The sequence below is a fragment of the Carcharhinus amblyrhynchos genome, unplaced genomic scaffold (assembly GCF_965287045.1).
Source record: "Carcharhinus amblyrhynchos unplaced genomic scaffold, sCarAmb.v2.hapA scaffold_38, whole genome shotgun sequence".
NCBI lineage: Eukaryota > Metazoa > Chordata > Chondrichthyes > Carcharhiniformes > Carcharhinidae > Carcharhinus > Carcharhinus amblyrhynchos.
The window spans coordinates 6,015,434-6,040,392 of record NW_027649779.1 but is presented as its reverse complement, the minus strand read 5'-3'; the positions used below and the strand labels follow the sequence as shown (position 1 = coordinate 6,040,392).

The window sequence follows — 24,959 nt, the reverse complement described above, 5'->3', positions numbered from 1 at the left end:
GCATTCCTTGTACAAACGCATCTCATATATTCTTAATATCAACATTTATATTTTTCAGATCGTCAAATATGTTCTGGTCTTTCGATGTTTTTCACGAAGAAGAATATATTTTTGCTTTCCAAAATTGCACCCGATCTGCCCCTCCAATCATTCGAGCACTCTGTTTTGTCTCCCACTCCGTCTGCCTTTTCCCTACAGCTTGGATTAGCTAAACTTCACCTAGGGGCTCCAGTGAGAATTGAACTCGCGCCCCCTGGTTTACAAGACCAGTGCTCTAACCACTGAGCTATGGAGCCAAATGCTGTTAACTCTTTCCGGTACGAGTAGTATTATCGGTGGATTGAGGAGCAGGATGGGGTGTGAGGTGGGGGATTTTTGATGAATGGGGAAATGTCTGAGATGGAGAGCAGGAAGTTAAAAGACGCAACTTGAAAGTGACACGATTTGACATGTGTGATGTGTGTGTATCTGACATGTATGTTGTGTATCTGACATGTATGTTCTTCAGAGTTTATCGTTAGTGTTACATCTCTGACTTTTCCAGCTCCGATGCCAGTTCATCCAGCTGGAAGATTTAGATGTTGTTCCCTTCACAGACGCTGTGGGGCGTGTTTTCATTAAATGAAGAATTGACCAAAAAATGATTCACTCCGTGACTGGGATTCGAAACCGCGTCACGGCGCCGATCCTGATCACTGGACCTTCAGTGTTGCTGATGTGAGAGATTTGTAATGAATTGACCATCTCTGTACCCATTGCTTTATTTCCAATAATTTTCAATAAAAATAAGTCACGATGAGAAATGACGGGAGGTGAAAATGACAGGATTTGAATCTCAGTTAGAAATTCCCAATCCATCCTCTGGGCAGGGATTGCAGTCTCAATGTTTGCAATTCTGTCGCTTATACCGACAAAAGGCCATTCAGCATGTGTTCCTGGCTGTCTTCTCGATCGGAGTAACTCCGTTTGATAAAGTGTCATCTGGACTCGAAACGTCCGCCCTTTTCACTCCTTACAGGTGCTGTCAGACATTGGGAGATTTTGGAGCATTTCCTCTTTTCCCATCCGCAGTAATTTGCTTTTATCACTGAGTACAATTGATTGAGATTATTCGAAGAAAGTTGAAAATGATGCATCAATGAATGGGCAGAAATCATTGCTCCCTTAGATATTTGCCAGAGGAACTCTTTTAAGTTTTGGTGTTCGGGGTAAGTTGTACAATCAGATTGAAAGTAACGGTTATCTTCCTGAATTCAGTGACATGGGCTCTCAGTCTGACTATCGGAACCTGCAGCAACACAGCGTAGTTGAACATTGCAGACAGGCAGATTCGCTAGGGTGAATGTCCAGTTGTTTCTGTAGTGTAGTGGTTATCACATTCGCCTAACACGCGAAAGGTCCCCGGTTCGAAACCGGGCAGGAACATTTATTAAGTTTTCTCTTGTGGTGGAAGAGAAAACTGTTTGATTTCAGTTTGTTGCTCAACATGAACCGAACTTCGATGTTAAACACGTTACCGTTGATCTGATATCACCCTCAAATACTTTCTGTGAAATTATGGACACGTTATTTTGACGAAAAGACAGGGAAGTCAATTTTGACACCGAGCATTTATCCGCATCTTGTTCCGTCGACAACAGAATTTAATGGGTTTATAGGTGCAGACTAATATGGTTAATCACCATCTGAAATATCTGATAGTAGTGTGTGCTCAAAAAGACAGATACAAATGATATTGTAAGTGAACAAGGGGAAATGGCGCACATTTCACAGAAATGTTTTTCATCACTAAGAAACAGGAAAAACCACTCAGGCAGATGAGGGAATCGAGACTCAGTGCGGATCTACTGGACTTTCCTGTAACGGACCGGATTTATGTGCCTGAATGTTTCAATCCCATAATAAAAATGGTGATCAGTTCCTTTGCCTCCCGTTGAATTCCTCCCTGTGGTAAGAGACGTGGATTTACCCGTTCATAGTAGAAAGGGAAGAACCAACACACTACAGCAGTGCTGCGGGATCAACGGAACTAAAGAGACTTGTATAGAATTGTAAACAGTGCCGTCATGCTGCAGTTCTGGAACAGGTTTTCAGAAATAGAATTGTGGTCACTGACACACTACTTTAGAATTTACGTTATGTATACTGGCTTAGTCTCTGTGGAGCAATTGGTTAGCGCGTTTGGGTGCTAACTGTGAAGGTTGATGGTTCGAGACCACCCAGGGACGAGATTCTACTATTTTCCTCACCATCAGCATTCACGGGTAAACAGTTGCCTGTTGGCAAAGGGTCCGTGGGTGCCAATAAAAAAATAGCTGTCAATTGTTCCCGGCTGTACTGTTATCTGGTGTTACCAACATTATTTAATGACGATTGATTTCTAACACATCACATGTAACATTATATGTTCCATTACACCACTAAACTTAAAAAAAACAATTGAAACATGAACTTGTGGCTGAGCATTTGTTCCAATTCCATATCCCTGCTTCCATTCATTCCTGGAATGATCATAAATCTGTCTAACCCAAACTGAAATGTGTTCAATGATGGAACATCAGAACCCTCTGGAGTAGAGAATTCCCAAGATTCACCAGCCTTTGAGTGAAGCAATTTCTCCTCATCTCAGTCCTAAATCATCAGCACCTTATCCTGAGATTGTGCCCCCGTGTTTCAGATTCCCGGATCAGGAGAAATAATCTTTCAGTTTTTCAATGCTATCTATTGTTTCTCATTAAAGCTGTTGAGATTTTCCAGCATCTTCTGTTTTTGATTCAGATTCCAGCATCCTCAGATTTTGCTTTGATTCTGTCTAAAATGAGGAGATCCAAACTGCACACACTGTTCCAAATGTGGTCTCAACAAAACCCTGAATTACTGGAGCAAGTCTTCAATCACTTCAAAACATAACTCCGTGCTCAAGGCTGGAAGGAGAGTGCGACAGTGGATAATTCCCACTGTGTACATTCCTGTAATCAGTAACTGGATCAGGAAGATAAGATATCTGTGTTTCTTTGTACTGTCATCTGTAAACTCCAACTCCCCTCAATGCCGTGTTTCATACATTCGCTTTCCCTGCTTTCCAGTTTGGTAAATGACGTGTGCCCATTACCCTCCGTGATGAAAGCCTGCCGTGAATTACCGTGTACATTTCACAGAAGCCACAGTGATGGGTTTGTTTGGTTTTGGAAATTGAAAGCGCCAAAGGAGCAGTTTGCGGGACTATTTCACCTCACTGTCCATTTCCAGTTCCAGCTAACAGGAATCACTGCTTTCATTGGCTGAAAAAGTGACTTGTGTGTGATATAAACATGGCAATGTGAAGGATAAACTTGCATTTAGTGAATTAAAAAGTCTGAAATAAAATAAATAGCAATTGGTTCATGGATAAGTTCACCTTTAAAACAAAAATTTGCATCAGCTTCCCTGGTGGTCTAGTGGTTAGGATTCGGCGCTCTCACCACCGCGGCCCGGGTTCGATTCCCGATCAGGGAATGTAGATTTATTGCTGTACAACAATCCTGCGTTACTTCCAGTTCTGTCGGAATCAGTATCAGGAAGATTTCCTCTTTTGCATCTGAATTAGAAATGTCACATGAAAAGAACAAAAGAGAGAGCGATAGGGTAGAAAGCGCAGATGATATAAAATCTGACTGTTAATGGGGAAAAAATTATTCCTTCTACTGACACAAATATCTCGCAGATCTGGGTCCAAATCTTGTGCTCAGTGACAAGAAAACATTTTCATTGAATTAAGCAGGAACTCTCCTACCTCCAGTGAAGAAGAGGCAGTTTTCACTCAGAAGCAGTAACTGTGAGATTAAGTGGAGAGGGGGATAAGGACCGGTTAAAGCAGTGTGAATTGTCTCAAGCCTGGACACTTACTAGGATTTTGCAAGCCCATGCCAAAAGGTGGGGGTTACAAGTCGTGTTTCATGAACGCAAAATCCCGGTTGAAGCCGTTCTCTGAATTTGGAATTTGGCTATCAGATCTGTTCAGCGATTCTGTGTTGTGGTGTGTCTTGAAGGCGGCCTTGGAGAAAGCTTACCCGAAGATCGGTGGTTGAATGCCCTTGACTGCTTAAGTGTTCCCCGGCAGGAATGGAATAGCCTTGTCGGCTGTGAAGCGGTGTCCATTCATCTGTTGTCGTAGCGTCTGCATTGTCTAGGCGATATACCATGATACGGAATATCCTTTCATGCAGTGGATGAGGTAGACCCCGGTGGCTCAGTTACATGTGTATATATCGTCTACCTGGTGGATTCTGTTTTCACGTTTGATGGCATCCATTTCAATGATCCAACACATCTTGCAGAGGTTACCGTGGCGGTGGTGTGTGGTGTCATTGTCGATGTTCTCCTGCAGGCTGGGTAGTTTTCTGCGAACAATGGTCTGTTTGAGGTTGCTCTGTGTTTTGAAGGCAAATAGAGGTGTGTGGAGATGGCCTTCGCGAGATATTTGTCTTCATCAGTTGCATGCTGAAGGTTCCGAAGAAGATGCCGTGGCTTCATCACTCTGGGGACGTACTGGAGAAGGAAGGGACTCGAACGTTGTCCCCTATTTGTATTCTGAGGAGGTTGGTGAGTTTTTCTTTTTGCAATGGCGCGTCGGAACAGTCGATCGATGAGTCAAGCGCAATATCCCGTTCTTACAAGGGTGTTTATCAAAATAAAAACAAGACCACACACACCCCTGCGTTCAACTGCTGTCTGGCAGTGGTGGGATTCGAACCCACGCCTCGAGAGAGACTGGAGCCTAAATCCAGCGCCTTAGACCGCTCGGCCACACTACCACACGGGAAATCATGATAATCCTGTCATTTCACTGCATTGATACTGAAACATGTCAAAATCAGTGGAGTTGGGATAAGCGATGAAGAAATCGTCACCGAATCAGATGTGCAGCAAACAAAACTCATCTCCAGTCAGAAAGACAATGAGCTGCAGTGAAGAGCCGGCTCCATTTAAACTGTCCTTAACCTCGTCTGCTCCTCAGATGGGAGAATATGGCTTCCTGTTGAATTTGCTGCGAGTCTTTACCTGAGAAAGGACAGGACACAAGGCGAGACTGAGATTCGTACCTGCTGCCGGGAAATAAGTGATATTCATTATCACGGATTGGAGGAGAACAATAAAGCTTCACTTCCTGACCTGCAATCAAAACAGCAGTGAAAGTGGATTTGAAACTGATGTTTTCTCACGAAGATTTGAACCTCACTCACTGCTCTGCTCAGCATTCATTCCTTTAGGTGACTGCAGAATTAATTCTTCGTTCAATGCAATCAAATCCTTCCAAATATTCCAGTTTGTTTTTTTTTCCTGTTTCACTTTCAGATTCCTTCATTAATGCTCATCAGCGATAACTTGCTAAACTCCAGCCAGAAATTGAACAAGACTGAAACCAGTTGTTGACATCCTTGATTTCTGGACGTTTGCTTCTCCTCAATTCTCTGTCCGTCTCTGTGTCTCTCTGTGTGTGTTGCTCTGTGCATCAATGTGATTTTGTTCCCAGAAGGAGTGAGCACATTTTTACATCACAAACTGTGTTCACTTTATCATTCATCTCACTGGCAAATGGTACAGAAAATAACAACATGTTTGAAAGTAGAGAGAAAGATTGACTGATTCTGGTTCCCATTTTCATTGGCTATTGCTTATTGATTCGGTATCTGTATGTCACAGAGGATGATTGGCATTTTCACTGATCAACACTTAAACAGACAGTGGATTCATTCGGTGTGATGGTGGGTTCTACTTCTATATCTGCAATCGCAGCAACAACTTCTATCAGTTACTGTGAACACAGTGTTTCTAATAGTTTAGAAATATACCAAAGCATAATCTAATGCCTCTTGTATTATTTGAAATGAATATTCAGAGATCTATTTGTATATCAACTTACTGAATAACAGTGTGAACAGCAAAGCTTGAACAATGTTTATTTGTTGCAGAAGGACACACAGTGTGTCTATGTTGAGAATATAAGTAGAAGCAGGAATAGAGGAAAACTGTGGCTCACGGTGCAATCAAGCCTCCAGCCTTTCAGTTAGCAGTTAACTTTCCTGAATAATTTTACAGCAATACAGCAACAGTTTAAATTCAGGGCTTTCGTTGCCTGGATTGAATTCAATTCCCTGTCTAGATGTTGTGCAAATTGTTATAACTCGAAGATGTTACTGTTTTGAATAACATTATGTTGGATTCTGAAACTTAACTCTGTTTTTCTCTTCATGTTTGCTGCCAGACCTACTCATAGACACATGGAGGTTAACAGCATGGAAACAGGCCCTTCGGCCCAACTTGTCCATGCTATCCTTTTTTAAACCCCTAAACTAATCCCAATTGCACGCATTCGGCCCATATTTTTCTATTCCCATCGTAATCATGTAACAATCTAAATGTTTTTTTTAAGATAAAATTGTACCCGCATCCACTACTACCCCTGGAATTTTCTGTATGAAGTAAAAAAAAATCCCACCTGGACACTTTTGGATTTCTCCCCTCTCACCTTAAATCTAAGCCCTCTAGCTTTAGACTCCCCTACCTTTGGGAAGAGATGTTGACTATCTACCTCGTCTATGTCCCTCATTATTTTATAGACCTCTATAAGGTCAATCCTCTGCCTCCTACGCTCCAGAGAAAATAAAAGTCCCTCCTCATAACTCAATCCGTCAAGTACTAATAAATCCTAATAAATATTTTCTGCGCTTTTTCTAGTTTAATAATATCCTTTCTACAATAGGAAAACCAGAATTTGCACACGGTTTTACGAATGTGCCCTTAAAATGTCTTGTACAACTTCAACAAGACTTCCCAACCAGCTGAGAACTTGTGGAATAATCTGTTTTTATTAAAAACATGAATTACTGTTTTTCTTATACACATGAACACAATAAATAGGAGCAGGAATAGATCACTCGGCCTATCGAGCCTGCTCTACTATTCAATGCCATCATATCCGACCTTGGGCTTCAACTCCATTTTCCCACTAGCTCCCTATATTCCTTAATTCCCAGACAGACCATATTCTTTTTCCATCACAGTCTGAAACGTGTTCGATGAAGGAGCAGCGACAACCCTCTTTGGGGGAGAGTTTCAAAGATGCACAGCACTTTGCGTGAAGTAAATTCCTCTGATCTCATAGAACCACTGCACTGCTGAAAGAGGCCATACGGCCCGTCTGACTCTGCAACGACTATCCGACTGAGACCACATCAAGATCCCATTCCCGCAGCCCCACGCACCCATCCTGCTAATCCCTCTAACCTACACACCTTTGGACACTTAGGGACAATTTGCCAAGTCCAATCGACCTAACCAGCACATCTTTGAGCTGTGGGAGGAAACCGGAGTACCGGGAGGAAACCTATGTATAAACGGGGAGAATGGACAAGCTCCAGACTGCCCCAAACGCTCTTTTTGCTGATGCTGTTTTAGATTCCCGCCCAGTGGAAACAATCTCTCAGCGTCCACCCTCTCGACCCCATTCAGAATGGAGCAGGTTTTTATGAGATCGCCTCTCATTCCTCGAAACGCAAGAGAATTTCAACCGAATTTACTCAAGTCCTCATCACAGCGTAAACCCGAGCTTACGGAGCAAACTAGTGACCCTTCACCATACTGTCTGCAATGCAAGAATATCTTTTCTTAAATATGGAGACCAGCATTGGGAAGAATTTTCCACATGCGGTCTCAATAAACTCTCTCAACTGTAGTAATACCTATTTGTTGCTGAACTCCATTCCTTTGACAAGAAAGGTCAAAATGTCATTTCCCTTTCTAACTGATTGCGAACAAACTAACTTCCTGCGCTCCTATGCGCAAACAAAACCACCAACTTTTTCAAGCATGCCTCTTTTTGTTACTTCTATGATCATGGGAATAACTAATCACTTTTCGAAGTCACATTGGAAATATCAACTGTCATGTGAGCTGATTTCATCACCTTTGAACCCCGTTGCACTTGCTGTGTGTATTTTGGGTATTATAAGCTAAATCTTCCAGGGAGAGTTAAGCAGGCTCCAGCGAGAAGTCGAACTCGCGACCCCTGGTTTACGAGACCAGTGCTCTAACCACTGAGCTATGGAGCCAAGCGCTGCGCGCTGCTTGCAGCAAACGTACCATAATCTGCGAAACAAGGAACAGGCTGAATTTACAGATGGCTGATCTTGTGTGGATGTGTGAGCAATTGAGATGGACAACAGGGAGTTACAAAATGCGATGTGAAAGCGATAGAATTTTAGGCGTTTCAAATACTTCCAATTATCAGTATCTGCCATGTGTCTGTTTAGAGAATATTCTTCAGAGCTTTATGCTGATTTCATACCTCTGACTTTTCCAAATATGACACAAGTTTATCCAGCTGAATAGTTCACTTTTTTTACTCACTTCATAGTCTCGCTGTGTTTTACATTTAATAAAGAATTCATGAATCCACGCTGTGTCTGCTTGATTGAACCATTTTTTTTCCAAGTGTCCTGCTATTTCTTCATTAATGACCGATTCCAGCATATTCCCAACCACAGATGTTAAGCTAACTGGCCTTTAGTTACCTGCCTTTGGTCTACCTCCTGTTTTAAACAGTGGCGTTACATTAGCTGTTTTCCAATCAGCCGGCACTTCCACAGAGTCCAGCAAATTTTGATAAAATACAACGAATGTATTTGCTATTACTTCTGCCATTTCTTTTTGTACCCCGGGATGCATTCCATCCGGACCAGGGGACTTGTTTACCTTTAGTCCCATTACCCTACCCAGCACTGCTGTTTTAGTAATATTGATCATTTCAACGTCCTCACCCCCATGTCCATCGATTATTGGTGTGCTATTTGTATCCTCCACTGTGAAGACCGACACAACAAACTTGTTTAAGGGCTCGGCCATTTCCTTGTTTCCCATTATTAATCCCCCTTCTCACTTTCTAAGAGTCCAACATTTACATTAGCCGCTCTTTTCTATTTTATATATTTGTAAATATTTTACTATCAGTTTTCGTCTTTTGTGCGAGTTTACTCTCATAATCTATCTTCCCTTTCTTTTTGCTTTCTTAGTAGTCCTTTGTTGCTTTTTAAAGGTTTCCCAATCTTCTAGTTCCTCAGTAATTGTGGCCACTCTGTATTCATTGGTTTTTAATTTGATACTCTCCTTTATTTCCTTAGTTATCCATGGCTGGTTATCCCTTTTCTTACATTCCTTCTTTTTTCACTGGAATATATTTTTGCTGAGTACTGAGTAAAATTTCCTTAAAAATCCTCCACTGTTCCTCAACTGTCCAATCAATTAGTCTGTGTTCCCTGTTGACATTAGCCAACTCCGCCCCCATCATATTGTATCCCCCTTGTTCAAGCAGAGGACACTGGTTTGGGTCATCGCTTTCTCACCCTCCATCTGTATTAGAAATACAACCATATTGTGATCACTCCTTCCAAGAGGATCCCTAACAAGGAGATCATTAGTTTTACTTCATTACACAAGACCAGATCCAAGATAGCTTGCTCCCTCGTAAGTTTTGTAACATACTGTTCGAGGAAACTATCTTGACAGCATTCTAAGAACTCATCCTCAAGTGCACGGCATCCAGCTTGAGTTGACCAATCAATATCAAGGTTAAAATCCCCTATGATTATTGTTGGTCATTTTTACATGCATCTGTTATTTGTTTGTTTATAGACCGCCCCACCTCGAAGTTATTAATTAGGGGCCTATAGACTACACCCATCAGTGACATTTTTCCCTTTACTATTCCTTATCTCCATCGACATTGATTCCACATTTTGGAACAACCAGAACTGTACGCAATACTCCAACTGTGGCCACAGCAGAGTTTTGTACAGTTGCAAAATGACTTCACGGCGCCGAAATTCAATCCCAATATAAGCTACCACACCGTACGCCTTCTTAACAACCTTATCAACCTGGGTGCCAACTTTCAGGGATCTATGCACATGTGTACCGAGATCCCTCTGCTCGTCGACACTGCCAAGAGTCCTTCAATTTGCCTTATATTCTGTACTCCTATTACTCTTACCAAAGTGAATCACCTCATACTTTTCCACATTAAACTCCATGTGCCACCTCTCAGCCCAGCTCTGCAGCTTATCTATGTCCCTCTGCAAACTGTAACATCCATCCTCACTGTCTACAACTCCTCCGGGTTTGGTTTTGTCAGCAAATTTACGAATCCATCCTTCTACACCCTGTCATTCACTCACTCATCTGTGCCAATTTATACAAGATGTGGGACGGCGAGAGTCCACATTGCGACGAGTCACACCGTGGAAACGACAACACTCTGATCTATGATACTAGGCTTTTCTACCAAGACACACACACACACACACACACACACACACACACACACACACACACACACACACACACACACACACACACACACACATGCTCAAAAATTGCCTGTCTCCAGTCGAATGGTTATTGATGTGTGACACCAACTGTTCCTTTATTTCAAAGAAGAGTTAAAGAGTAACTTTCATCAAGCTTACTCCTCCAAATATGATTTACACATCGTCTCGATAATAAAACTTTAGATGACCGAGGTTTATGTGAGAAAATAAACAAATGAAATGCAGGATTGCAGTTATTTCGCCCCAAAATAATAAAGTCCAAGGTGAATTTCGTAGATAAAAAGTGTTTCGCTTGCTGTTTGTAGATCGGAAAACGGGTTCATTGTATCACTTCTTAAAGGAAATATAGCATATTAACCTTAGTTATCATTTGTCATTTCTGTGAAATCCATCCTGTACTCGCTGAATGTGAGAGCAGGAGCATAGGATGTGCAAAATAGTCATGGTGACTTCAGGTGTTTCCGATGTACATCTAATAAAAATAATTAGGGAGTAGGAAAGCAGTTTGATGATCATTCATGATCAAAATGAAGGGCGGAGTAGACTCAGAAATACTGAATGCACTACTCATGCTTCTAATTTCAGTTTCCAAAACTCTCAGAAGGAAATACGTGCCTAACTAATCTGATATCTGTGAGCAAGATGTAATTGGGCACCTGGCAGAAATGAGAAGAGATGGTCTTTGAATTTGAGATTAGAGCCCAGATCAGTATCTCCCCTCACCTGCTGTTCTTGATGTAGACACGAAGGCAATGTCTGTGGGAGGTGAAGGTAACCATGGAATGAGCAAGCAGCAGTTTGGTTAGGTACACAATGGGATCATCCCCCTTGCCAATGGTGCAATATGGAGGTACCAAACAATGAGCGAATCTGTTTGTTCACCGGCCTGTAACTAAGGTGCCATTTCTAACTTAATTATTCCTCTGGAGACGCTCACTCAGAATAAATGTGGGACACAATGAAACCACTGCAGAGCTCAGGTTTCAGCTTCATTTCACTTTCTGGGAGAGGATGCATGGACCAGCGAAAGGTCTCTTCTTCGCCATTTCTGATCCCATTCTCGCTGCCATTGGTGTTCCTGGTAGGTGAAATATCCCAAATTATTCTCATGACTGGAAATGTATGGCGTTGCATAAACATTAACATTTTTATTGTTGAACATTGGGTTTTATTCGAATGTAGTGAAACCCAATCCAGTGTTTTCAATGTTATAAAGCCTATAAAGTGACCTGTATTTCATCCGCTGGTATGCACAGTCTCAGAAAATGAGATATTGCGATCTAATCATTCAATTAGGTGCATTGACATAGAACATGCATTCAGTGGTTACATGAACCTATACTGTGACCTCCAGCAGTTAGTAATCGTTGATTTGTAGTGAGGTGGCACTGGGCTGCCCACATTGTTACTGAGGTTTTAAGAATTAATTATGGAAACTTTTGAAAAAGATGAGGGGGTTATGCATATGCATTTTGTCTTGTGTTAGTAATTCTGGTAAATTTCGGATAATTATATTTATAATCACTAGCTGTATGCATGTAGATATGGCAAGGCGAATATGTCTTGCCCATCTCCAGCTTTCATCTGAAAAGGCGATGAGGCGCGTGTTTCTTCAGGCACCCGGATAAGTACATAGAACATGGAACATAGAACATAGAACATTACAGCGCGGAACAGGCCCTTCGGCCCACAATGTTGCGCCGACCAGTCTTATTTTTAAAAAAAAACATTGACCCACTAATCTAAACCAATCCCTTTTCGTCCATAAACCTATCCACCAATCTCTTAAACGCCCCCAAACTAGGCGCATTTACAACTGCAGCAGGCAGGGCATTCCAGTCCCTCACCACCCTCTGGGTAAAGAACCTGCCCCTGACATCCGTCCTATAACTACCCCCCCTTAATTTAAAGCCATGCCCCCTCGTGCTAGATTTCTCCATCCGAGGAAACAGGCTATCACCATCCACCCTATCTAAACCTCTAATCATCTTATATGTTTCAATAAGATCCCCTCTTAGCCGCCTTCTTTCCAGTGAAAACAACCCCAAATCCCTCAGTCTCTCCTCATAGGACCTCCCCTGCATACCAGGCAACATCCTGGTAAACCTCCTCTGCACCCTCTCCAAAGCCTCCACATCCTTCCTGTAATGTGGGGACCAGAACTGCACACAGTACTCCAAGTGCGGCCGCACCAGAGTTGTGTACAGTTGCAACATGACGCTGCGACTCCTAAATTCAATCCCCCTACCAATAAACGCCAAGACACCGTACGCCTTCTTAACAACCTTATCTACTTGATTCCCAACTTTCAGGGATCTATGTACACATACACCTAGATCCCTCTGCTCCTCCACTCTATTCAAAGTCCACCCGTTAGCCCTATACTCAACACATCTGTTATTCCTACCGAAATGGATTACCTCACATTTCTCCGCATTAAACTCCATCCGCCACCTCGCGGCCCAGCTCTGCAACCTGTCCAAGTCACCCTGCAAACTTCGACACCCTTCCTCACAATCTACCACACCTCCGACTTTGGTGTCATCAGCAAACTTACTAATCCACCCAACTATACCCTCATCCAGATCATTAATAAAGATTACGAACAGCAGTGGCCCCAAAACAGATCCCTGAGGCACACCACTCGTAACCGAACTCCATGATGAATAATTACGATCAACCACCACCCTCTGTCTCCTATCTGCTAACCAATTCCTGATCCAAGTACCTAAATTACCACCAATCCCATACATCTGCATTTTCTGCAGAAGCATACCATGGTGAACCTTATCAAACGCCTTACTAAAGTCCATATATACCACATCTACTGCCTTACCCCTATCCACCTCTTTGGTCACCTTCTCAAATAACTCAATAAGTTTAGTAAGGCACGACCTTCCCGCTACAAAACCATGCTGACTATCTCTAATCAATTCATTACTCTCCAAATAACTATAAATCCTATCCCTAATAATTCTTTCTAAAACCTTGCCCACTACAGAAGTAAGACTCACTGGTCTATAATTCCCAGGGAAGTCTCTGCTCCCCTTCTTAAACAATGGGACAACATTCGCTGTCCTCCAATCTTCCGGTACTATACCAGAGACCAACGACGACCTGAAGATCAGAGCCAGTGCCTCTGCAATCACCTCTCTTGCCTCCCATAGAATCCTAGGGTAAATCCCGTCTGGACCAGGGGACTTATCTATTTTCAACCCATCTAGAATATCCAACACATCCTCTGTATCAACTACAATACTTTCTATTTTACACCCCTTCACCCCAGTGACCTCCTCAGCTACATTCATATCGTCCTGCGTGAACACCGAAGAGAAATAATGGTTCAATGCCTCTCCAATCTCTTCCGGTTCCACACACAACTTCCCCCTACTGTCTGTAACTGGCCCTAATCTTGCCCTGACCAACCTTCTATTCTTGACATACCTATAGAACGCCTTAGGATTCTCCTTAATCCTATCAGCCAAAGTCATCTCATGCCCTCTTCTAGCCCTTCTTAACTCCCTCTTCAACTCCCTCCTAGCCAATCTAAAGCTTTCTACTGCACTACCCGAGCCCTCAAGCCTCATCCGAACATAAGCCTCCTTCTTCTTCCTAACCAACAAATCAACTTTTTTTGTGCACCACGGTTCCCTAGCCCTACCAATTCCTCCTTGCCTGACAGGGACATACCTATCACAGACCCACAGTAGCTGCTCCTTGAAAAAACTCCACATTTCAGACGTTCCTAGTCCCTGTAATCTCCTAGTCCAACCAATGCTTCCTAATTCTCTCCTAATGGCCTCATAATTACCCTTCCCCCAGCTAAAACTACTAACCCGAGGTTCATGCCTATCCCTTTCCATCACTAAGGTGAACGTAACCGAATTGTGGTCACTATCACCAAAAAGCACACCAACTTCCAAGTCTAGCACCTGGTCTGGCTCATTTCCCAGCACCAAGTCCAATATAGCCTCACCTCTAGTTGGCCTATCTACATATTGAGTTAAAAAACCTTCCTGCACACTTTGAACAAAAACTGACCCCTCTAACGAGCTAGAGCTATAGCTATTCCAATCAATGTTAGTAAAGTTAAAATCCCCCATAACAATTACCCTATTACTTTCACTCCTAACCAGGATCGTCTCTGCAATCCTTTCCTCAACCTCTCTAGAACTTTTTGGAGGTCTATAAAAGACTCCCAACAGGGTGACCTCTCCTCTCCTATTTCTAATTTCTGCCCATACTACCTCAACAGACAAATCCTCATTAAACTTCCTCTCTGACACTGTGATACAGTCCTTGACCAATAATGCTACTCCACCCCCCCTTCTACCTCCTTCTCTACTCCGACTAAAGCACTTGTACCCCGGCACCTGCAACATCCATTCCTGACCCTGCTCTATCCACGTCTCTGAAATGGCCACAACATCAAAGTCCCAGGTACTGGTCCACGCTGCAAGTTCATCCACTTTATTGCGAATACTCCTCGCGTTAAAGTATATACATTTCAAACCTCGCTCCGCCCCACCCTCACAATGCCGTGCAATGCCATCCCCTTCTATGCCCCCCTCACTTTCACCCCCTCTACCCAGGATCCCACCCCCCCTCTGAATCAGTTTAAACCACTCCGCATAGCCTTCACAAATTTACCCCCCAGGATATTTGTTCCCCTCTGGTTCAGATGTATACCATCACTCTTATAGAGATCCCATCTTCCCCAGAATGAGCCCCAATTGCTCAAGTAATTAAACCCCTCCCTCCTGCACCATCCCCTCAGCCACAAGTTCAAACTTTCCCTCTCCCTATTCCTCTCTAAACTATCCCGTGGCACAGGCAAGAGTCCAGAGATAACCACTCTGTTTGACTTGGCCTTTAGTTTCCATCCCAACTCCATGAAACTCTGCTTAATATCCCCTTCCCTTAGCCTCCCTATGTCATGTGTCCCCACATGAATTATAACTTGGGGTTGATCACCCTCTCCCCTAAGAGTCTTGAATATCCTTTCTGACACATCCCGGACCCCAGCCCCTGGTAGGCAACACACCAGCCCTGAATCCCTACCCTTACTACGAACTCTCCTATCCGTCCCTTTAACTGTAGAGTCCCCAATCACGAGGCCCAATCTCTTGCATCCCCTAGACACCTGAGCTTTTACAATAGGCTCACCCCCAGAGTCCTGCTCCCTTTGGCTATCCCCAGTTGATGCTTCCTCAACTGTAGCCTCCAGGACCGAAAACCTATTTTGGAGGGGAACAGCCCCAGGGGATTCTCCTCCCACATGCTTCTTTCCCCTCCTCTTGACATTGACCCAAGACTGATTACTAGGAGTGACTATTTCCTTAAAACTCCTATCAATGTCTCTCTCTGTAGAATGGGGATACTTCACAAGACTTTAACATATCAACTTTATACTGACTGACAAGATAACAAAATTGTTCAACGAATTTATTTTCTAAGGATCGTCCTGAAGCACAGAGAGAAAATTTAGACTTTGAAAGAAGGAGTTTGAGAGGTTTGGGTCTCGGCAGGCAAAGGCACACTGAAAAGATCAAATCAGGGGCATTGAAGACAACACTCGGAAATATGGTGTGATATCAGATAGTTGTAGCACGTTATCAAAATCTGGAAAGGCGAGATTGTGGAGGGATTTAAAATTTGAAGGACGAGATTATAAAAAGAGAGACGCTGCCTGAATGGGGGCTGATAGGGCTGATGGATGGATGGGATTAGTACGAAGAAGAACAGCGATAACAAATTTTGGGAGAATCTGAAATTTGATAGTTATCTGAGGGGATGAACTCAGTGACCAGAGCGCAGAGTTAAAATTTGGACTGATTGCCCCTAATTTAAAAAAACATTAATCCAGTTTTGAATGTCACGTCATTGCCGAGACTTTACAATCACTGGAGTCTGGAGTTGGCAAAGTGAAGGATGGGGTGGTTTTCAGTAACTGATTGGAGATCGCAGCAGCTGGTGTTTACATCCCTCTCAGTAATACCTCTCTCTGCCTCTTTCTATTTCAGCCAACTTGGTGGCGATCGTAATCTTATCCCGAGGACGGTGCGGACTGTCAGGGTGCATCACCTACTACCTGATCGCGATAGCATTGACTGATTTCCTTGTCATCATGAGTGCTGTCATCCTCAACCGAATTGGCCGCATCTACTTTCAGAACAGCGTCCTGTCTACCACTCCCGCATGTACACTTACCAATCTGCTGGTCTATTTTACCCGGGATGCATCTGTCTGGTTGACAGTGGCTTTTACCATCGACCGTTTTGTGGCCATCTGCTGCCAGAGCCTGAAGACCAGGTACTGCACCGAGAAAACAGCATTGCTGGTTATAGGAATAGTCTGTGTCCTGAGCTGTGTCAGGAATGTCCCTTTCTATTTCACTTACCAGCCCTTGTACATCCTGGACGGGCTGCCCTGGTTCTGTGCTTTTAAGCCCAGTTATTACACGTTGCCCGCCTGGCAGGCTTATGAATGGCTGGACTACATCTTAACTCCATTTCTCCCGTTCCTCCTCATCCTGCTTCTTAACGCTCTAACCGTAAAACACATCTCAGCGGCCAGCAGAGCTCGCAGGAGACTCCGGGGCACGGAGGGTCACGGGGACCCAGAGATGGCCAACCGCAAGAGGTCCATCATCCTGCTCTTCGCCATCGCCCTCAGCTTCCTCCTCCTCTGGGTCACCTATGTCTTATATTTCTTCTATGTGTGGATTACAGGTGTGGGCTACAGCACCAGCCTGGATTTCAAAGACCCACGGTACATCTTTCAGGAAACAGCAAACATGCTCCAGCTAGTCAGTTCCTGCAACAACGTCTTCATCTACGCAGTCACGCAGACCAAGTTCCGAGAGGACCTGAAGAAGGTTCTGCTGTGCCCCTTCACCAAGCTCACTGGCTAAAATACACATCAGCACGTGCTTGGGTTTCATCAATTTAGACCAATGTGTATTCCGTCTGTCTGAAATCAGACACTATTGGGCTTTAGATGCAGGACTTAGGAGATGTAAGGCCCATAACAGAGTGCTCACAGTCCCCGTTATTGTTCTGAATGAATGCTGAGTTATCACAGTTGCTAACTTCCTGGAAGAGATAATGTCGTGATGGAGGTTTCCAGCATTGAAAGAGGCCCTTCGGCCATATAACACCTATCTCATCACATCCCATGTTGCAACAGTTGGTTCTCTTCTTTGCATGCTATGACGTTTCAAGTGTTCATCTAAATGCTTCTTAAATGTGAGTGTTCTTTCCCCTGCCATACTTTCGGCTGTGAGTTCCCGATTCCCACCACCTTCGAGGTTAACGATTTTTTGTTTGCAAGTCCCCTTTCAATATCATGTTCCTATCCTTAGATCTATGCCCCTGGTTATTGACAAATTTACGAAGCGGAATGGTTATTCTCATCTGGATAATCTATATCCCTCATAGTTTGGTACAAATCAGTGCGTTTCCTCTCATCCTTCTCCACATTAAGGTAAATAACCCCAGCCTATCCAGCCTCTTTTCATCGCTGCAAATTTCACCCCAGGCTGCATCCCGTTCAATTCCCCTAATATCCTTTCTAATACAACAACATCTGTATGTGTAGTGAGCTGAACCAGTTTTGGGCGCCGCACCTGCGCAAGGATATTTTGGCCCTGGAGGGAGTGCAGAGGAGGTTTACTAGGCTGATACCGGAGTTGAGGGGATTGAGCTATGAGGAGAGGCTGAATAAACTAGGCTTGTACTCGTTAGAGTTTAGAAGAATGAGGGGAGATCTCATTGAGACGTATAAGATGATGAATGGGATGGATAGGATAGAGGTGGAGAGACTCTTCCCGCTCAAAAAAGACAGTAGGACTAGGGGGCACAGCCTCAAGATAAAGGGGAGGCGGTTTAGAACGGAGTTGAGGAGGAACTTCTTCACTCAAAGGGTGGTGAATCTCTGGAATTCTCTGCCCGTTGAAGTGGTGGAGGCTGCCTCGCTAAATATTTTTAAGAAGCAGGTTGATGGGTTCTTGATAAGAGAGGGGATTAAGGGTTATGGGGAGAGGGCGGGAAAGTGGAACTGAGCCACGACAGATCAGCCATGATCTTATTGAATGGCGGGGCAGGCTCGAAGGGCTAGATGGCCTACTCCTGCTCCTATTTCTTATGTTCTTATGTTCTTATGTTCTAACCCTCGAATGTGTACTGAATCGAAACTATTCTCCTTGTTAAAGTAGTTTGGCATCAGTATCATCCTAATGAATCTGCACATGGTTCACTAACCGTGACATAATGGGAGTTTTATGCAGCACCAGCATAACTCCTGAGCTCTTTTCATCAGTGCTTCTGCTAATAAAGGCAAGTGCACCTTGTGAACTCTTAACTACATCATCTGACCTGCGCTTTGCATCCTATCACTGCCTTTCACTATCTGTGTTTGTTCTCAGCCTGTTGCCCCTGTGACATTTCCAGTTCAGAAGCAAAACTACAAATTCTCACTCCACTGATGCGGACAGAATTGCTTTTGACCAGGAAGCATTTCAGGATTGCTTATCAAAAACATTATTTGTTAACATATCGAAACCAGCCTGCAAACCTGCAAGGACTGAACACGAATCACTAACGCACCAAGATGGTAGGGCTTTTAGGAAAATTAAAAAAAATCCAGATCTAGGGGTACAAGGTCAGAGCTCATTGAAACTGGAGTTACAGGTGGACATGATGGTGAAGAAGGCATTCGACATGCTTAGTTTCATTGGTGAGAACATTGAATGCAGGCGTTGTACTAGACATTGGAATACTGTGTACAGCCCTGGTCACTCTATTATAGAAAGGATATTATTAAACAAGAAATAGTGCAGAAAAGATTTACGAATGTGCTCACGGGACTTGATGGTTTGAGTTATAAGGAGTGGTTGGATAGATTGTTTATTTTCTGGAGCGCAGGAGGCTGAGGGGTTATCTTATAGAGGTCTATAAAATAATATGGGGCATAGTTCAGTTTAGATAGTGCATATCTTTTCCCAACTGCATTGGTGTCTAAATCTAGAGGGCATAGGTTTAACGTGAGTAGGGAAAGATTTAAAAGAGTCCAGAGGCACTTTTTTTTTCACACGAAGGGCCGTGAATGTCTGGAACAAGCTGCCAGAGCTAGTGGTACAGGCGGGTATAATTTTGTCTTAAAAAAAACGCCAGCTATCGAGGAATATGGGCCAAACACAGGCAATAGGTACCATTTTAGTTGTTTAAAAAGGGAGGCATAGATATGTCGGGCCGAATGGCCTGTTTCAATCCTGTAAAACTCTGTGAGTGATTGACTCTGTTTCATCTTCCTGATTCTCCCAGATACTGATTACAGATGAGTCAGCCTCCGATTTAAATGGATGAAGGAGATATCATTATGCTGGGTTGTAAAATGCGATTGGCTGAGTAACTTGTCAGGAATTATGATTGCTGTATGTTTACTGAACATAACCGATTTTTATACTAACATGAGGCGGGAATGATCGATAAGAAAATCTATAATTGATCTGTTATTGATGGCACACGTTAGGTTCATCGGAAAGTCCGGTGCTCTGTTCCAGAGCCACTTAACCCTTTCTGTCATCTCCGGGAAGCTGCTTGTTGTGTTTTTGTTTTAAATAAATATTACGTATTTATACAGAGATATCTGCCTCGTGAGTTTATATTCTCTGTAGTTAAAGACAGTATTGGTCACCTCAAATTATCCCATAACACTAGCCATAATTTGAAAATGTGTAATTTATTATGTTCTTATGTGAAATACGCCTCAATCCCTTGGTTTCACCTGATGGTTTGCACCTCTGTTCTGCCTGTGTTCTCTGTCTAGCTTGTGGTATGCCTGACTTGTAAGTATTGCATCAGACGATGTATAGAGTGTCTCACTCTGTTAACCCAGGCTGTTGCGACTCTGATAGTGTTTTTAAGGAGCAGGGAAAGGAAACTATTTCCTCCCAAACACGAACCCCCAATGGTCCCGGATGAAGCAGAACCTTTGCTGTTTAGAATTACCTGAAAATCGGTCAGTGGCAGATCAGTTTATGTGTGAAATCATCGATGTCTCCGCATTCTTCACTCATTCTGTCTCTGGATTTTATCTGAAAAAGGCAGAGATGAAGGTGTATTTACGCGGATTGGCCACGGGGTGGCGCAGTGACTCTTTCACTGAGCGGCCTTGAGTTCAACCACATCCCACACATGACTGGGGGAACATTCCTGTCTGGGAAAAGGGGGAAACCCTATAATAGGGAAAATGGGGCGGATGTGATGGGTTCGGAGAACAGAATGAAGCCAAGCCAGAGATGGTTAAAGTTTAATTCAATATTTACTTCAAAAATTCAGAGAATATTTTACAGCAAAATTATTTTTTTAAGACACAAAAGTGAACACAGCGATCGAGCTTCACATTGAGAACAGAACACATGCACAGAGAATACGTCAATATTTGTACATCTGTTCCATAAACCAGAAAAGGAAAACAGGACATTAAAAGAATGAGGAATTAACAAATGTGAATAAGGAATTATAAGGAATAAGGTTCTTATTTATCCATGAAATTTAAACTACGGGAAAACTATTAATCACAATTAAATTTATAAGAAAAATGTGTCGTATATTTCACACTGAAAATTGAAATAAGGTCTATGACTGCTTCAGTTTCAGATTCAGAATGATAAACTGTAAGAATTTTACTGATAGAGTCACCAAGAGGAGATATTGTACATGAGCCACACAGAGATCTTGATAATCAGCTGAGGGAAATCTGCAGCGTCCAAAATTCAACCCATCATTTGATCTGTAAAATAAAGATACAATAATGAAGCAGATGTTTATGATGTAGGGCATTAATGTTAGAGTTTTTAATCAGTGAAACATTGAGAGATTTTTCAAATCCATTCTGCCAGTTTGTGAGTGAATTGAATCATCTCACCTTCACCAGAGTGACGGCAGTGCTGTAGAAAATGCTCAGGAAGAACAGGACGATGAATGTGGAAGCGGTTGTCCAGATGTTGCTGTTATCATCCTCATTGTCTTCAATCCAGATGCGGTCGGTGAGGTCTAGGGGCGGAGACCAGAAATTGAAATTAGATTACTTTATTTATCCAGGGATTTTTTTTTCTTTTCCCTGTTCTCCTTCATAAACTGTTAATGTATTCTCTGTATAATTTTCAATGTCTATTTACTCTTACATTCAGGACACTCAGTAACCGATCTCCGTAACTACGTTCACACTTGATCGTTATGCACATTCCTTGGACAGTCCGTGCCAGAAAGCACTGAAGATGTTTTCTTGAGTATCAGTTCATTTTTGATCAATTTGTCACTATCCCTCATTGAAGAATATTATGACTGATATGGAGGAACGTTCACTGATCAATGATTGTTTCCAAAGATGGTGACTGGCATGTAAACTGTGAATGTTGCTGTTTAAGAGCCGGGATGTAATTTCTGAACTCTTATTTATGGTTGAAATTGTAAGTAGGTCACTAGCTTAATTTAGTTTTTCCACGTGTTTTTGGAGCGAATTGTCGGTAGATATGTCCATTAAAATTTATGTTTAAATTTTACTTTCATCATTTACCTTATTTAAGATTTTGCATTTGTGTGCGTGTGCATGATCATCTCGTGCTCTGCATTAATCTTTGGCTCTGAGTTAATATATGTACAAGAGCGTTAATGTACGCATTCATTTGCCTGCATTTGTTGATTTGTGTAGTTGTGTGTCTGCATCTGAGTGTATATTTTATTTTTCTGGTATTGTGTGTGTATGAATCTATTATTGTGTTAAGTCCATGTATAATTATTAATGCCACTCTTAATCGGTGCACATGTGCCTCTATCTATTACTATGTCTTAATTTCTGCCATTCTAGTAAGATTTGTTTCCCTTTCTGTGTGCGTCTGTTTCCCCATTTATCTGTGTGTACCCGTTAACATGTATGTATGTATATACGTGTTGATAGTTCTTCATAACGATATTTTGATTCGTGTTTGTGTTTCGATATGTTGTAATGTGTGCTATGGTATTCTGTCCTGTATGAGCATGTTAATGTTTGTGTCCACATGTTTGCGTACAAATGTTTTGCTGTCCATTCATCTATATGCAGCCTGCTTATTTGTTGATATGCATTTCCATATATATCTGTTAATGTGTATAACATTGTATGTGTCTTTATGTATATTCCTGTCAGGGTGAATGCGTGCTAATATATATGCATATTTGAGTATATGTATGTGTTTGTGCATTTATGTGGGTCTACATGTACGTGTATCGATCTGTCGATGCATTTATGTGTTTGCGTCTGGGTCTGTGTACCGATTCACAGAAGTGTATGAACTTGTGTGTTTTATGTGTATTTGTGTGAGTGCTTTTGTATATATTTGATTGTGTGCGTATGTTGTTATTTTAGTGCCTGTTTGTACAAGTTTGAGTCTACATATTCGTGTGTGTGTGTGTGTGTGTGTGTGTGTACGGCTACACCTGTATTTCTAACTGTGATAGTTTTGTGTAGTATTGTCAGTGTGTATATGTTTTAACTGTTGCTTCAAGTTTTACCGGCAATTGTTAACTGAACGTGATCCAAACAATCCGAATAATGGAGCACACTTTCAGGCTTTGCTGTTTAAATGTCTTTTATGTGAGTGGCACGGTGATATCAGGAGAGTGAATGAAATAATTCATTGATGCATCTCAGAGTCATCAGGGACAGAGCAGTGAAAACTGGGGAGGATTCTATTACTTGTTTAAATTTGTATTATGGGAAATCAATGCCAGCACATGATTAACAGGAACAAGAGTGTTGAAACATTTTTGAATTATGTTGCATAAATATATATGCATATATTAGTTTATGTGTATTATATACTTCTGTGATACTTTGATAATGAGAATGATACTTCAAAATCTGGAGCAAAAAAAAGGAAGCTAATTTATACTGATGACAACTGACTCCTGATTAGAGAGCCGTTCCCTTCCAAACACGCTACTTCGGGAGAGGGAGGGCAGTGAGCTCATAGTTTCCCTCTCTCCACCCTGTGATGCAATGTCCCTGATGGTTCTAACCACTGCGGGGGTGGAGATGCAGTAGACTAAATTATGACATTCCTCCTCTTTTCATTGAGGAAGTAGTGGTACATGGGTTAGGTACTGATCCTCCCCTGGAGTAGGAATCCAGGATGTTAACAATTTCACTCTCCCTCAATCTGATGGGGGATTATTTCTCAATGTTTATGTGTGGCCCTTACTTCTGTTCAGTGGGTGTGATGCAGCAGCTTAAAGCTGACATGAAAGGGTAAAGGCATGGACAATGAGAGAAGCAGGAACACCGAGATCTAAACATTGAGAATGTTTGACGCAAATGTTGAAATTGTCGGATTTTTCCTCAGGCAGGAAAGTCGGTGAAGACGTTTTGGAGAATATTGTCATAAATGTGCTCTACTCTGTCTCTAGTGGAAAGGGTGGATCTGAGCAGGGTGCATCTGTTCAACAAGACTTGGGTCTGAGGCCTGAAAATATCTGACTCAAACCAAAAATATCTATTGGACGTAAAACGGGAAAAAAAGCAATCAATAAAGCAATTGGGTATTTCATTTATCATTAGAGGAAAATGATTTTATTCTTTTTATTGTAGTTTTTAATGTAACCGAGTGATTCTCATTGACATGAATTAACAGTGTCCATCAGTGCAAGGGAAATGTTCACAAAACTGGGTTTACCGCTGGATTTGTCAACTGTTCTGTTGATGATCTTCAAGGGGATGGCTTCATGTCCCACCACACAGGAGTAAGAAGCGCCGCTGGACCATTCCTCTGCTGCAATGGATAACAGGCTGTACATGAAGAAGGAGCTATTGCCGTTCTCCGCCACCACCTCGGTGTTCCTGTAGTTCCCGGGATTCACCGGCTTGTCGTTGATGGTCCACTTGACGAAGATCTCTCGGGGGGAGAAACCTCTCACTAAGCAGCTGAGGGAGACGAAACTCTGAGCGGAGACGTCTTCTGCCGAGGGCAGGAGGACAGAGACGACCGGTTCCCGCGGATTTGGATCTGCAGAAAACGTACAATCAATGTCAATAAACTGGAGAATTCTGGAGACAATGAAACCGCTGGTGAGATATCAGGAAAGTGTGCTTCGATTCTGATTTTAAATGTTTCCATTTTTGACTTCCAGTTTGGAGGAGAGGTGAACACAATTGTTTTCTCAAATAACTCAGGGGGGCGGACGGGAAAGTTTCTGAAAGTTTACAGCACAGAATCAGGCCATTCGGCTCAACTGATCTACTTTTCTTTTCTGGTTTTTATTTTTGATGCTCCACATCAGGCTCCTCCCTTCTTTTTTGATCTAAACCCAATAACATCCCCTTCAGCACACTTTTCACTCATCAACACGTCAAACTCCCCATAAACATATCAATCGGCCCAGAGTCATTCAGTTCAGGGGAGACCATTAATACGCTGAGTATTAAATATTGACTTGTACAATTCCACTGGAGATAGACACAGTGATGCATTTATATAGAAGCATAGAAACACAGAACAGTACAGCACAGTAGAGGCCCTTCGACCCACAAATGTTGTGCCGAGTTATGTCCAAACTC

General features: G+C 42.6%; 1 protein-coding gene and 5 non-coding genes across 6 annotated transcripts in view; 2 read left to right on the top strand and 4 right to left on the bottom strand.

Moving 5' to 3' along the window:
• LOC145362417 (uncharacterized) overlaps positions 1-24,959 on the bottom strand; it is a 1,142,232-nt gene that overhangs the window by 12,191 nt on the left and 1,105,082 nt on the right. The gene's annotated exons all lie outside the window — the stretch shown is intronic.
• On the bottom strand, positions 224-296 carry trnat-ugu (transfer RNA threonine (anticodon UGU)). The gene has a single exon. It is a non-coding gene; the product is annotated as a tRNA-Thr (tRNA).
• Positions 1,353-1,425, top strand: trnav-aac (transfer RNA valine (anticodon AAC)). Its single transcript has one exon. It is a non-coding gene; the product is annotated as a tRNA-Val (tRNA).
• On the top strand, positions 3,424-3,495 carry trnae-cuc (transfer RNA glutamic acid (anticodon CUC)). The gene has a single exon. It is a non-coding gene; the product is annotated as a tRNA-Glu (tRNA).
• Positions 4,712-4,793, bottom strand: trnal-uag (transfer RNA leucine (anticodon UAG)). Its single transcript has one exon. It is a non-coding gene; the product is annotated as a tRNA-Leu (tRNA).
• Positions 8,017-8,090, bottom strand: trnat-cgu (transfer RNA threonine (anticodon CGU)). The gene has a single exon. It is a non-coding gene; the product is annotated as a tRNA-Thr (tRNA).